Source organism: Peromyscus maniculatus, chromosome 12 (assembly GCF_049852395.1).
Source record: "Peromyscus maniculatus bairdii isolate BWxNUB_F1_BW_parent chromosome 12, HU_Pman_BW_mat_3.1, whole genome shotgun sequence".
Taxonomy (NCBI): Eukaryota; Metazoa; Chordata; class Mammalia; order Rodentia; family Cricetidae; genus Peromyscus; species Peromyscus maniculatus.
Window position 1 is genome coordinate 18,925,797 of NC_134863.1, and position 16,622 is coordinate 18,942,418.

Genomic DNA, 16,622 nt, shown 5'->3' on the forward strand with positions numbered 1-16,622 from the left:
AAGAAGCCAATGCCTACCACATGCCCTAGAACTCTGGGTTACAAAAACAAGCAATCTGACTTACCTTCCATCTCAAAGTTTGAGAAAGTAGTTTATTTCAGAAACAGTTTGGGGTCTGATGAAATTATGCCCTCCCTGTCCCCACTCTTTACTACAAAAAATTGTTCTCGGCTTTTGACAGTGTTTTCCTGTACCCTCAGATGCCAAGCTACAGGGTCTCAGGGATACCACCTCTCAGATCAATAAACATCTGCTGTTGCTGTTGAAGTTGACCTGAGTTCCTATCCTTTGATTTTCCCTTGCTGTGTTATTTCTCACATTAATTTGTTTCTTATAGAAAGAGCATAGAGTTTCCCACATGGGAAATTTTTATGAAAAGGACTGGAGGTGATACATTACCATTTTTCTTCTGGCCAAGGAACTGCCATGTGGCCATACCTAAGTGCCAGTGAGTCTGTAGATGGGGTAATTTGACTGTGAGTCCAGGAAGCACAGTTAATGAATTTTGCTCAACAGTTAAAAGATGGTACATTGATCAAGGGACTTGCTTTTCAGTATGAAAGCAGTCACTACTATTTGAGTTTAAAACAATGAGTGCCTACTATTTTTTAACAAAAATTATCATAAAAATACCACGGGAAAATGCTCATGCTATGCTTTTTTTAACTTAAATTTTGTGAGTTTTTTGTTTATAATAAATACATAACATTTACAAAAATGTAAATATGAAACAACAACAAAACAACATGAAGATTACCCCAATCCCCACACTCCCATTACAATAACCTTATTAGGGCAGATGAGGTTGGCACACTAGTTTACCGCTGAAGATGCTAACATTGAAGGACTTAATGAAATGCAGAAACTCTCACGGTGGTGTCAAGAGCCTGGGAAGCAATCCCTGTTGGAATGCAAAAACAGAGAGGACTTCTATAGAAAAACACACTAGTTTACCAGTGCAATGCCACTGAGAGAGGACACACAGAATGAGAAACATGTCAGGACAAAGGTAGTGGTGATGTAAGCCATAGGTACTTTTCATAACTGTTTTCATTTACATAACATCCAGGTGTTGCTTCCTAGCAGGCAGTATGCACCTGGGCACTGGATGAACATTGATGAGGCTATTGCAATGTGTGTGTCATAGCAGCAGTGGTTGTAGATATGAATACCAAAACCTAACACACACAACACAATTTAGATGTTTCACAGGGTACTGGAGGCTATAGAGATGGCTTTTGTGTCTGTTCTTATGCCATGGCCCATTTCACCCCCGAAAAGCTCTTTCCAGAATAGTTGGAATCTGATACAACATGATCCTGGCCAAGATTCTAAACAGTGATTATGGCAACCCATTGGCTGCTTTCGATTAAACACATCCAGGTGTTGAATTCTCTTGAGCTGCAAGGCTAACTCTAGTTAGTCACTGTGTACATCCATTGTATCAAAAGGTATGAACTTCAGAAAATGTATTTCACTCTTGAGCCTTTTAATAATTAGCTGAACAGAATAGAAAATTGTCTTTTTAACCTGGTTTATATGTGATTTTTCCTCCTGTCTGAAGAAGAGAAGATACATATTAGTTCTTAACTACTTCCTAGTTCTAAAACCCAGAGTATAATAAGAGTAATTGGTTCTTCCAAATAGCTACATTAATAGTTTTATGTATTTATAGTTAGCATTAATTTCTACTTTATCTGGTAATTATGTGGATAGTTTTAATACTTCTACTCATCATAGGACAGAAAAGCAATTTACTCCTTTGTTTTCCTTGGTATCTAGTACACATAAAAAAACTTAAATGATGAAAAAACAATTAAGTTTTTAAATTGAAAATACAGTATGCTATGCTAATGATGAGTCTCTAAAGTTTGAAGGAATATTCTAGAACCATTATACTTAATGTATGAAGCTCACTAGACACATAGAGAAAAATAAGCTTCGAGTAGCCCCATAATCCTCCTTATTCCTAGCATGACTAATGATTTAAAAAAGGTTTGAAACATGCCCAGGTATCTATGACCTGGAGAAGCATCCTGATTGCAATATTGTATTCAAAGCAGCAATTTTCATTTATATTCACTCCTTGAGTCTTTAGGCCTCCACTACTGTGACAGCTTGTCAGGAGTAAATCTTGTTAAAGAGGGTATTCCCTTTGGAAAACTTCACACAGCTTGTGTCGCTGGTGAGGAAAAAAGAAAAAAACATAGCAAGCCTGTTCCATCCAATTAGCAAAGATGTGGAGGCTGTCTGGAGGTGCAGCTGGGCAATTGGCAATAGAGGGAGGGAATTTTATGGTCTATGAAAGCCCCTCATTTGTGGTGACAAACTCGGGAACTCAAAGTGTACCATTAACTCTCTCCTCACCTCTTTTGTAACTAACGGGGCGGGGGGGGGGGGGGCAAAAAAAAAAACCTTTCCTCATATAAGCAGGAATAGTTGAATTCCTATTTGAATCAACACATTATCAAATTGGAGGTGGTTCTTCAGCACTAATTTAAACTAGGAAAAATATTTTAGTTTGTATTTTCTCTGTGGCATGTGGAATTTCTATTGTTAGTGAAACCCCCTAAATTTGTAGTTGTAAGATCTAGAATAAGACATAGAATCTAACACTTGTAAGCTATGAAGGAAAAGTTCTCTAGTTTCTCACATAGGCGAGGTTCTGATGGTGCTGTTTTTGCTATATTACCACTGGGGAGGTCATTGTATAACAATCTGTGAAATTATGAAATCTAAAGCAACATACAAATTTATGTAGATAAATAGACAGCTGTGGGATACATGCAATCAGAGAAACATCATTTCTTGTATCCCCTCAAAGGCAGTTTTACATTTGTACAGTGTAGGCAGTTAACGAGACGTTTTTATAGATATCACTTCAGATCATTCCCCATATCCTATACTGGTGCATTGGTTTTTTTTCCCCCCACTTGACTTATGAAAAAATGTGCAAACAAATCTCCAGTGATTTTCCTTGCACTACCAGATCCTTCTGTGAATATACTATTTCTGCTTTTTTTTTTTTTTTTTTTTTTTGTTTTTTTTTTTTTTTTTTTTGGTTTTTCGAGACAGGGTTTCTCTGTGTAGCTTTGCGCCTTTCCTGGAACTCGCTTTGGAGACCAGGCTGGCCTCGAACTCACAGAGATCCGCCTGCCTCTGCCTCCCGAGTGCTGGGATTAAAGGCGTGCGCCACCAACGCCCGGCATTTTTTTTTTTTTTTTTTTTTTTTTTTTTAAAGATTTATTTATTATTTATACAGAAGAGGGTGGCAGATGGGTGTGAGCCACCATGTGGTTGCTGGGAATTGAACTCAGGACCTCTGGAAGAGCAATCAGTGCTCTTAACCTCTGAGCCATCTCTCCAGCCCTATTTCTGCTTTTTGTCAGGATGGTTGATGGTCACTGTCTTGGTTGAGATGATGTTTTGGCAGACCGTGGAATGGCATGAGGCAGCCATGTGGATGAAATTGTGAAAGAAGGAGTAAGTGGAGAAAAATGAATGCAAAGGCTCTACACTGGGCCAATATCTACTGCCTTCAAGGAACATGAGGGAATGCAGTGAAATGGGTAGTAGAGAGTGGAAGAAGAGAGAAGGAGAGAAGAGTTGAGTTGCTGCCCACTCCCTTAGAGACTGTGTGGGTGCTGTGCATTTTGTATTCAGTGGAAGGAAGCTGCGTCAAAGTCCAAATAGGACAGCAACATGACCTGATTTATGTTCTAAGTGGATTGTTATAAGTTTTCAGGGGGCAGAAATTACTTTTGCAAAAAGTATGCACTATTGAAAAAACAGGACATTGATTTTTCTAGAGATAAGCATTATTACTTGTAATTTGTATATCTCCCCTGACTTCCAAATTAGTACTGTTAAGAATTAAAATTTGATTCTGTAAAATTCATAATGCCATAAATGCAATCTCTTTGCAACAGCTGTTTCTATAACCAGAGCAGAAAACAGTCTAAATTAATGAGGGAGTTAAAAGAGAGAAACTCCTAAAGAAAAGTAATGAGGAGTGGTACCCTTCAACACAGGGCCATCCAGGGAAACTGGAGAGGCTCAAGATTCAAACATATTATTGCTGTGTGGGCAATATTGCAGAGTATCTCATCATCAGTGAGAAGCTGATCACCAAATAGTAGACAGAATATCTACCACCGACTGCAAGAGCAGACAGCCCAGGATACAGTGGAGAGACAGACATTTTGTATTATCCCATTTTGTGTGTGCTATTCTATGGCACAGCTTTTTAATTTCAATGTCTTGTTAGAATCAAGCCATGAAATAAGGGACGACAGTTATCCATGATCAGAACAAGATCACACAAATAAATTTATATTCAAAGGTTAGCACTGAAGTGGACAAATGTAAGCTAATGATATTTTTTCCCCTGTTCACTATTTGTTTAAAATTTGTTCATTGGAAACATGATGTACAGGACAAAGAAGTTGTAAAAGAGGCTCGATCTTTCCTGAGGGTTATCATATGCTGCACCCAATGATCGCTGTTTTCTGGTTCTTCATACCTAAAATGATTTTTGGATTGGACTGTGGAAATTCTGTTATGATCAAGGCTGTAAATTTTGCCGTCTTGTTTTAAAAGAGGATGCTTTTTAAAACTATGCACAGATCTTTGTTTGCAGTAGTGTATTGTTATAAGATTACATCACTTCTCAGAGCCAGAATAACATAATGATCCTCAGAACTGAGCAAAGAGCCTGATACCTTAAGTCTTTGTTTCAGGTGTAAAATTAATAAAATGAACTGTTCCCTTAGCATACTTGGTTTGTGCAATCTCATCTAAATTCTGAACTTCTTACTCTTCAAAGTGTCACATTCAACAGCATTCTAAATTTAAGGAGAGTTCTAAGATATCAGTTTCAATGCAAATAAAACTATTAAACCAACCAATGGAAGACAAAGTATTTCATTTGTTTACAGATTGGGTATGAGAGGAAAAAATGAAACCTTGGGGTACATATTTCTTGCAAATATAATGATGTGGGGTGCTTTTTTAGTTATGGAAAATCCTCTTGAGACAGCAGAAAAACAAACACAATTGTTGAATATAATCCAAATGTTCTTAAATGTACAGAAATGTAGAAAAATAGTATGAAAAGATACTAATTTTAGTAATGAAAGAATAAGTAAAGCCTCTCTTACATTCTGCATAGCCAGTTATTTTAATGCATTTTTTCATACTACAAAGTGAGCAAATTCTCATCTCTACTATTGCTGGTTGTAGATTTTTAGTAGGAACTGGCAGAGTGCAGGGAAATAAAATGTCTGGCTAACAGCATTTATATTCATCAATCTAAGCAAGACTCAAGAGACAGACATTCTGAGGAGAAGATACGTAGTGCAAAACAACACATTAATAGTTGGAAACATCAAGCTCAGTATTCTTGGGGAGAAAGTGAAATGCATGGCTTTTGAGCATGGATCAGGTATTTAAGCCTGTGGGAAGACAGAGTCACTTGTTACTGAAACTCTTTCCTGGAGGCCTGTCATGGTGAACTCATGTGTTTGTCTGTTAGGAACTCATATCATCTCGGGTGGCAGATGTGCCGACTTTGATTTCGACCTTCAAACCCTAACTCCTAATACTTACAACCTTGCTTCAGGTATCAGTCATTTATAAGCTGGGCTTTCTTCTTTCATGGACTTTCTCTTTCTGGAATCCCAGATTTCTCAAGGTTTTTCTGCTCTGTTTCTCTGCTGAAAAGAGAGTGAGTTTTAACTCAGATGTACAGCCACTGGTGCCTGGTACTGCTTCTGTGATCTTCTGTGCAAAACAACCAAAACAGAAGGTGGCAACCCCACTAGCCCATTATGGGCTCCCAGGTTCAATTCAAATCCAAAGATGATTGTTCATCTTCCAACTCTAGTCCCCCAGGTAGCTGTAATTTTAGAATCAAATGCTCTAATTTTCAGGCAGAATCATTTTGTAGAAGCTCATTTTGTTCTGTTAAAAGTAGTGTCTTGGTGTATATCTCCTATCAGAATCAACATGAATTTGAAAATTATACTATGTGTGATTCCTCTTTATGTTGCAAACCCTAACCCGAGGAAGAATCACTAAGCAACCCTATGAGGATGATGCTTGGCCAGTCATACAGAGGCAGGTTTCTAGCATGATTTCCAGACAAATACAGCACGACTATCACAAATAATAAGTATAGCTATCCCATGGTTTTCCATGAAAGAATCATAATATAGAGAGCATTTTCTTCTCATTCTTAGTTCTTCTCCTTCTCTTCTGGAATAAGATGGATACAGAACTGAGCCATAGGCACTTGGTAAGGTTCATGTGATGGTTAAATCACCAACTTGATGAATTCGGTCCACTTGGGAGATGAGCCTGAGCATTCTTCCTTTATTTTCCCCTTGAGTCCTCTTCCCACTGATCTGCTGGTCCCCTTTCTTTACCCTGGCAGCCTAAATCCCACTTTCATGACCTTTAACTCCCATATGTGCACATATGTAAGTATGAAAGTCTTATGACTCTGCTTATGAAGCAAAACATGTAACATTTGTCATTCTAAATCTGTGTTGTTTCACCTAATATAAATTTCCAGTTCCATCCTTTTTACAGCAAATTCCATGGTTTTATTTCTCTTTACAGATGAATACATTTCCAATGTGTTTTCCTACCCATCAGTTGAAGGACATCTGAGCAGTTTATATTTTCTAGCTATCATGAGTGTGATTAGCATAGATGTTCATGTAAGAGATACAGAATTTAAATATATTGTTAATGAGGATGATAATGAATGAATATGACTGTAACCAAACATGTACATATGGTATATGCATATATAGTCAAATATATATATTTGATTTAATTCTCCCCCCCCCCGCCCCGTGTGTGTGTGTGTGTATGTGTGTGTGTGTGTGTGTGTGTGTGTGTATGTGCATATCCTAAGAAAACTGCTCAGTTCTCATCTTCTCCAGTGCTCTTTGAATCAAGGAAGACAAATGTAGAAAAAAAGAAACTTTCAGAGACAAAGACTTAAGGAGAATAAAATTGCAAATCTTTTACAGTAAGTATGATTTAAGCCAATTGAAGCACATTATACATTTTTAGAATAAGAAATTTCTTAATATTTGTCCAAATGTATTTGAACATCTCTGTAGTTCAGTGATTAATATTAATGTAAATTTCCCCTTTGAAAAATACATTTTAGAATAGTGTCTAGGAGACAAAGAACTTGTATTTTAGTTCATAGGTCTTGGGCCCAGAACAATATAGCATATGAATAAAAAGAAAAAAATTATCATGAAATTCTGGTTGAGGGTTAAATTGGTTGAAATGAGGATATTTTCCTCTGGTAATGAAGCAGAATATTTTGTATGAAACTTGAAAGTGGCAAGTAAGCACTTGTGATCAAGAAAGCAATCGTTGCAGACCACATCATTTTTTTTAAAAGAAATATTAACTTCTACTTCTTTGAAAGAGGATTATGGGTGTTCACTGGTTACTTGTTATAGCCCTTATTGGAGGTATTTACATTCCCAGTGAACTGACATGGTGGTTAGCTGTATAGCATGTGGCAGTCAGATACTACTTGAGAAATTGATGCACTCAATGCAGAGTCAAAGTCTTATAGGCATCCCAAGTTCCTGTCTGCTACTTTTCTTTCTGTCTCCATCAGAATATTCTAACTATACCTGGGAATTGATTCCTCCTCCTGTGTTCCAAAATGAGAAAATTCAAAGAGGAGACATGGAATACACAGACAAAATAAAGAAAAGTCACCGAAGAACTGTGTGAACAAGGAACAAATATTTGTGTAATGTACAAAATAAGAAGAAATGTCTGTGTCTTCCAAAACCACATTTCCACCTTAAATTTCAGTAGAAGGTATGGGATTTTCCAAGACCTGGCTCCTTTAAAAAAGTTTGTTTGTGCTATTTGAAATATACGTGCACATGTTTATAGGCTGTAATACAACTCAGGGTACATATCATGCTAAAATCTATGCAGGAGCAGAAAACAGGACTACATCTCAACCTTATATTTAATGCTCGGTGAACACCCCTCTGTAAATCAGATTTTCTAGGTTTCAGATTCTCCATCTATTAAATTAAAATATGTCCTGTTCTAAAACCCTTGAAGACATTTTGAAGATCGAAATGTATATGCAGTGTCAAAACATTTTATAAGACTTACATTAATATGCAAATTTGCTTAGAAGCAGATGAAAAGATAGACTCTCCAACAACTTGGACACTAGAGAATGCCATTTTCTCCTTGAAAATGGAGTGGTGGTTTGAATTCAGCACAGGTAATGTGTTTGTTGCACATGAATGCAAATATACAAAATTTCCACAAAAAACAATGACAGGAACACACACACACACACTCACCACACAGATAGCATTTGGTGTTCTATATAGATCAGTAAGTACCTTAAATAAAACAACTACATACAGACAGAAGAAACCTATAAATTGTGTCACCTTTAAATGCAGGACAAATTGCAATTCATATAAAAATTCCTAAAGATTTTGTTCACTGATTCAAGCCAACAAAATTTTAATCACTTTGTGAATTTATGAATTTGATCTTTGCTTTTTTCAAAGGAAAAATACTGGAAGAAGAGAAAAAGGTCTTAATCATGCTTTCATCACTCCCGTACCAATATCTCTTTATTTGCAATTATGATGAAAACAGGATGAGCTATTTTACTTCAGTCTTCATCATATTGCATCATATGGTTGAAAACTCAAAGAAGTGAGGAAAACAGAATTGCAATTATGTGCTGAATACTGAATTAATTAAAGTACTTATATGCGCTGGTCATTTATTGTGCAACTGAACGTCCCTTTGAGCATCAGTCATTTCACCATTATTCACTATAGCTAAGGCAGAGGACTCAAGTATGTGTCTATAGATGGATAAATTGATAAAGAAACATGATGCATGTGGCACAGCACAGAATACTATCCAGCCACACAATGCTCCTGTCAGTTGTACAATATTGATGATCACAAAGGACATTATAGTAGGTGCAGCAAGCAAGACACAGAATGAAAAATACTACATACACTTGTGGTTGGAGTACGGTGAGGAAGTGGAATGAAGAGATCATCAAAGGACACAGATTCTCAGTTAGGCAGGGTGAGTAAGTTTGGAAGCAATGTATAGGATGGTAAGTACACTCAATTACACTCTATTGTCTACTTGATATCAGTTAAGAGTGTAGAATTTAAATGTTTTAACACATATAATAACTCTTTGGGGCACAGAAAATGCTAATTATCTCAATTTTGATAACCATTTGACGTTCACATATTCCAAAACCATGCACTTCTCATTTACTAAGAAAATAATGTGTTTGAGGATGTTTTTGCTTTTATATGTACTCAAAAGGCATTTCATAGACCTATGCTAATAATGAGGACTTCTCTCAAGGTGTTAAGGGAAGAGAGAAATTCCCTCTTAGGATATTTTGGTCAGGGGAGTCTAAGAGACCTTCAAAGCAACACAGGCTATTGTCATTGTCCTTGCTTACCTCCCAGAACTGAAGGTAGAGTCCTATCGCTGAAGACATCTTGCACTGTGGATACAGGATATGGTGGAATAACGTGGGCACTCACATGGGGCCTAGCTTCCATATTATTGTGTGTAGCTTCTAAGGGAGAAAAGCAACCAGTAGTCTGGTCTGTCTGTTTTGTTTGTTAGACCAGCAATTGTGTTGTGACCTTTATAATGGACCCCACCCCTTTTCAACACTTTTGGACATTGTAAACACTAGATTTTACTCTTGAATTTAAAATCATCTTACATTAATAAATACTTGCTTTTATTGAAAAATATAACTGTTTTATAACTGAATACTTCAGCATTACTAATACTTTAATATGGATAGAGCTTATGGAGAAAGGTATTTTTCTCTGATCTGAAGTAAAGGGATGTATACATTAAAAGTGATTAAGGAGCAATTCCTTAAATGTCTTTCAGCCATTTGGGTTTCCTCTGTTGAGAATTCTCTGTTTAGTTCTAAAGCCCATTTCTCAATTGGACTGTTGGTCGTTTTGATGTCTAATTTCTTGAGTTCCTTATATATTCTGGATATCAGTCCTCTGTCACCTGTGGGGTTGGTGAAGATCTTTTCCCATTCTGTAGGCTGTCGCTTTGCCTTTTTGACCATATCTTTTGCTCTACAAAAGCTTCTCAGTTTCAAGAGGTCCCATTGATTGATTGTTTGTCTCAGTGTCTGCGCTACTGGTGTTATATTTAGGAAGTGATCTCCTATGCCAATGCGTTCAAGACTACTCCGATACCCCCACAAAAGACTGCTGGCAATGGTCGAGAGACGGCAGGAACTGACCCACTCTGGTGATGGGATGGCCAGACACCCTGTTAGTTGTGCCATAAACCCCATCCAAGGAAGGTCTGAGGAATCTGGATGCAGACATCCACGGCTGGGCCCCTGGTGGAGCACTGGGAGTCTAATTAGTGAGAAAGAAGAGGGTTTATATGAGCAAGAATTGTTGAAGCCAAGGTTGGATAAAGCACAGGGACAAATAACCAAATGAATGGAAGCACAGGATCTATGAACCAAAGGCTGAGGGGCCCCCAATGGGATCAGGCCCCCTGAACGGGTGAGACAGTCATTTGGCTTGATCTGTTTGGGAGGCAGCTGTGTGTTGGTGCCGGGTCCTGGGCTCGTTGCATGAGTTGGCTGTTTGAATCCTGGGACCTATGCAGGGATGCTTGGCTAGGTCTGGGAGGGGGGGACTGGACCTGGCTAGACTGAGTCTACCAGGTCGAGCCCGGTCCTCAGGGGAGACCTTGATCTGGAGGAGGTGGGAATGGGGGGTGGGGTGGGGGGAGGGGGAGGGGGGGCGAGAGTGGGAGAACATGGGAGTCTGTGGCTATTATGTTGAACTAAATGATGTTGTAAAATAAATTTACTAAAAAAAATAAAATAAAATAAATTACAGAAAAAAAGTGATTAAGGAAATTAGCTTTAAAAAATTATCTACCTTTAAACAAATAAAAGCAGATACATGAAGAACTGTCAGAATACAGCATGTTGGATTGAAAGGAAAATGAGATACAGAACTGATATGAGATTTGAGGCTTTAAATTTTAATAAGAAGAGAAGCACTTCCAGAAGGGCAGTGAAAACAAACAGAAACTTGGGAAGGGAGGAAACAGCAGAGACTCCCACAGTCATCTTATTCAGATGTGAGGACAGTTAGCTGGGACTTGAAATAGCCCTGAGAGTGGCATGCAAGGCAAACAGCTGGATCTTGGTAATAACAATGAGTTTCCTGGTATTTTTACATTTCACTCCATTCCTGCAGCACTGTGGTGGCTTTGATAACCAACAGCATCACATCTATGGTAGCTGCAAAACTAACAAGCATACAGCCCATGGAGAAGAGACAATGGTTCTGAACATTCCAGAAGCCCCGTCTTTGCAGAGGTATCATGATTTGACCCCTGGCTCACTGAGAACAAACAAATAAACAAACAACAACAACAAACCCATGAAATTTCATTTCAGCATTTGTCCTTATTTGATCTGGCCTAGAATTCACTCTGTGTGAGTTCTCACTTCTGTGCATTTTTTAGAAAAAAAATGATGAGCATAGTTTTAGCACTTCAATGTCCTGAGATAGCAATATCTCTCAGGGATTGCAAGAGGCTGACTTCAAAACTTCAACACAAAATTAAGGGACAAAATATCCTTGAAGTATTTAAGGATGGTTTCTATATTCTTGGGAACCTAAAAATCGTCATACCTGAGTAAGTGCTGTTCATTGTTCAGGTAAAACCTGATATGGCAGTAATATCCTCCTTCATATGAAAATACGTGGACTCCAGATACTCCAAATATATTGAAAAAGAGCAAGAAGGCTCAGCCCACACACATTCTGATTTCAAATCTTACTTTAACTCTCCACTAACCTTACTTAACCTAAGAACAGGTGAGTAAAATGCTCATATATCTACAAACAAGAATAAGTGGAAAGAAATTTAAACTTTGTAAATAATGTCACACGTTTATGATGCATTATTTTCAACTAGGGTGCAAGGGTAATTCAGTGAAAGAAAACTTTTTCAACAAACATAGCTAGAGCAACCAGATATCCACTAGCAAAGCAATTAAGAGAAACCCCCTATGTCCTATCATCAACAAAAAATGACAAAATACATCACATATTTATATATAAAAGCCAAAACTTTTATAAAGAAATGTAGAAATAAATATTTTAATATTGGTTTAAGCAAAGAGCCTCAAAATCACAAATAATAAAAGTAAGAAAATGAGCTACATCAAATTTGAAACTTGTATGTTCAGGTGATATCATAAAGACAGTGAAGGGAGAGTCTACAGAATATTAGTTGATACCTGAATTTCCTCTATAAATAAGGTATTTATCCAGACTAGACAGTGAGCTATTATAGCACAGCAATAAACAGACAAACCACTGAATTCTCCAAGAAGATGAGAGCATAGGAATTAAAGAAGCAAGACTAAAGGATCACATAAGACCCATAAAATTCAGGATCAAAGAACAAGAGAAGAGAAAAAAACATGAAAAAATAAGGCAAGGAGAGAGAAAAGGAAGTAAAAAGGAGGGTAAAGAGGAAGGGAAAGAGAGACAGAAAGACAGGTACTGAGACAGGAAGTCATGGGTGGAAAGAGGATATTCAGACGAAACTTGAAACAGATCTCTATTTGTGAAAAAGGGTGACATCTGAGTATGTTATCCACAACTTCAGAAATCTCAGATGGAGAAACAAATGGATCTATGACATGAATGAATGAATAGACTTAGAATAGTTATACATGAAGCTTTAAAAACAGATATATATATATATATATATAATAGTTGCATAAATCGAACATTTACTAACATTTAATCACAAAGAAATGCATTTTAAAGCCACCCTTTGCTATGTGTTGAATTCCCTCACTTAATAAAGATGGAAGAGCGTGTGCATACTAATGAGTGAATGTGTTTGTTGGCCAGCACAAGACAATCCAAAGCTAGGCTAAGCCCATACTTACATGCTGAGGAATGATGGTAGTAAGACATGAAAAAAGCTTTCATTTTCTAATTAAGCCATTATTATTATGGGAGCAGAAAATTTTACATGTAGAGTAAAAACCCTGTGGTTAACAGAATAATCTCAAATCTGAGCTGAGACGTTTCATGCAGCCAGGTTGTGTGATGTGAGTGTGATGTGAGGACTTGTGTGGTATAAATGGTGCCGACTGTGCTCAGAACAAGGCAATGGTGAAGTCGAGAGACACAACACGGTTAGCACTGGCGGCAGCATCACAGACTCATTCTGGACTTGTCTTTGAGTTAATTGTTGGATCACTGTATGTTCAGAACATCGAAGCATTTTCAAATGTGTTTTACTCTTACATTTAATTATGTAGATCTCCACCCACAGCTAAAGAAGCTTTGTGTTACAGTACTGAGGGAAAGCTTTTAGCCTATAATGCTATGCCCCTTAAAGAAGCAGTCCAAACAACAGCTTCCTGGAACATTTAAATGTTGAAAGGATGCATTGCCAGTCACATCATAAGTGGTAAAGTTTTCTAGTCAAAGGGTAATAATTGTTAATTTCCATGTCATTCAGTTTAGGGACTCTTTTCTCTCATCTGCACTCCATTAGTGAATAATCTATGTATTTATGTTTTACTTACCATTTGCTTCTTTTATTTATTTTGTATGTGTTTAACACTTTGCATTGTTCTATTTATCCTGCATTTCCCCCTTAGCCTCGGTAGTAAACCTGTGATAGCATTTTTAAGACATTTGTCTGGCAATTCAAACTTGGGAACAAGTTCTCAGTTGGCATTTGTTGACTCTATTGTTAAGGGTATACTTGTTTTTTTGTTGAATAATCTTAGATTTGTCTTCTGCCTTTAATGGTTGAAAGTCTCCCAGGTCTGCTTGTAGCAGGATCTTAAAAGTTCTTATTAATAAAATCAAACCCAAGGCGAGTTATTGGGGTCAATGCTGGTAGATCAAAGAGACAGAACAAGCCACAGCTATCTCACCTTGCCAATTCCTCAGCTGGTCCTGTTTCCTCAGACTGGAAGATTCTGTGTCCTCATCCCAACGGCTCTCAGCTGAACTGCTGCTAGAAGCCTGAATGCTTAATCAGCCACATGCTTAACCAGCCAAATGCTTAACCAGCCAAATGCTTCTAGTTTCTGGTCCTCACGCCTTATATATCTTTCTGCTTTCTCCACCACTCCCTGGGATTAAAGGCTGGCTTTCTGGGATTAAAGGAGTGTGTCACCATGCTTGGCTATTTCCAATGTGGCCTTGAACTCACCGAGATCCAGAGGGATTTCTATCTTTGGAATGCTAGGATTAAAGGTGTGAGTGCCACCATTTTCTAGCCTTTGTATCTAGTGGCTGTCTGTTCTCTGACCCCCAGATAAGTTTATTAGAGTACACAATATTTTGGGGAACACAATACCACCACATCTGCTTCGTTAGAGAATTTCTTTTGTAGCCATCTGCTTCAAAGCCACACAGTCTGCCTTGTCTCCTTCATGGTAGTGCAAATCCTATTTCCAGTGGCTTATACTTCACCAAATGGTAACATTCTGTATTGTGTTGCTCAGCAACTTGACAACCAACTGTGATGATCAATCAATACAGGATCGTTGGATCCCCTTCTCTAAATCTACTCATTGCAGCATTCTCCTCTCCCTGGTTCTGAAGACTTTTCCAACTGGCTTCTCAGGGGAAGACTTTTCCATCTGGCTTCTCAGGGTAGTAACCTTCAGAACTTCAGGAAAGGTCATCGAGAGTTGAACAAAATAAACAAACATGAAATCCTTTTCCACTCAGTCCCAGTGTTTCAAACTATGTGCTTTTCCTACAGTTGGTTTTTGAAGTGTTCTACAACATCTAAATTAGTTAATTTTGAGTATTTTCTGGGATTTCATCTATATTTGGAAGAAGGAATGGCTTGGGATCTGATTCTAACTGTTAGGAAGGGTAATTTAAGCATTTTTCTTGACACTGATTTGTGAGACACATATGACCACACTTTTTTTTACAATGTGTATGCAGAATCACAAAAGATAATAAAAACACAACCATAGAATAGCACTACAAAACAGAAAATAAAATGGAAAAAATAGTGATTTTCTTATTGTTCTGAATATCTTGCATTTATTTGATAACACATTTATATATTTAAAAGGCTGGGCATGATGAGATATGCTGTAATCCTAGCATGTGGTAAGCTAAGACAGAAGATTGCTATGACTATGAGGCAACCCTTGGGTAGACAGCAATAGCTTGTTTCCAAAAGAAAAATTTGGGGAGAGAGAGTATATATACACATCATATGATCTCCAATAAATTATAGGTGAGAAATTATTTTATCTGATACTTCTATTAGATAGTACATACATTTAAAGGTCTGATAGCCTCCCTCTTTCCATACCTCTTGCATTTTATAATTACCTGCTTTTATGTTAAGGGTAAACTGAAGGAAAAGTTAATGTAACACAACAATCTATAATACACAATCTTCATCAGTACTTTTACACGTTGAACAGTCAAGCTCTGTAACCAATGAAATATCCATTTGTAGTTAAATTATTCAAATTGACATGCCAATATTTTGAAGCATTCATGGGAGATACATATGCAACCATGGTAGGAAAAACCATGCAGAGAATACATAAACCTCAGCACTGATTATTCAGATGAACCAGCGAGTCTTAACACCAGACCTGCAGCATGTTGTATGCAAAAGGGAAAATAAAATACCTGATCAATTCAAGCACAGCCTCCAAATGGAATGCCAAAGGAGCTGGCTCCCTGAATTATAGCAATGATTTGCTGTGAAGCAGCTGCTCACACGGGCAGAGCTCCACAATTCACTGGAGGACAAGCACAGCAGTGTGTTTAATCATGTTTCTCAATGTCCACCAAAGCCCTCAGGGGAAAAGGTGTTTTTTAGCACAAGGGTGGGCAGAGACAGCTTTTAAATCTAACTTGCAAAAAAGAAACAATACTGAAAAGCTAAAATCTAAATACAACAAGCATAGAGTATAGGAAAATATCTATATTTGAGGGGAAATAAATGGTATGGGATCAACAAGAAAATACTGGATTAGCAAGAAATTCAAAAGTATTTTTAGAGGTTTAGCAGTATTTATTGTTGCTCATCATATGTTAAACATATTGTTGAATGTTACCTTGTATAGCCCAAAATTTAATAAATTATCATAAGTGAAGCAGGCATAAGGCATGAAGAGGCAAAATGTCATTGAAGAGAAAATATATTACAATAACAATATATTTAACCATTAGGGAAATGTCAAGCCAAGCTTTGGTAAGAACTACTCTTAATCCTTCCTAACTGCAAGCATGGAAGGTTGACTGTCTTCAATCCTGAACATCTAATGCCACATAGTAATTCCCTCTCTCTGGAAGACAGTTTGGTATTTCTGAATAAATTTAATATATAGCAACTTTTGATGCAATGGCTTCTGCACTTATACAAAATCTATATAAATCTTACAGATGTATACCCAGTGACAAATAAACATGAAAGATAATGTTCACAGTTTGCAGTTATTTAATATGATACTACAAATTAAAACCTGATAAGAT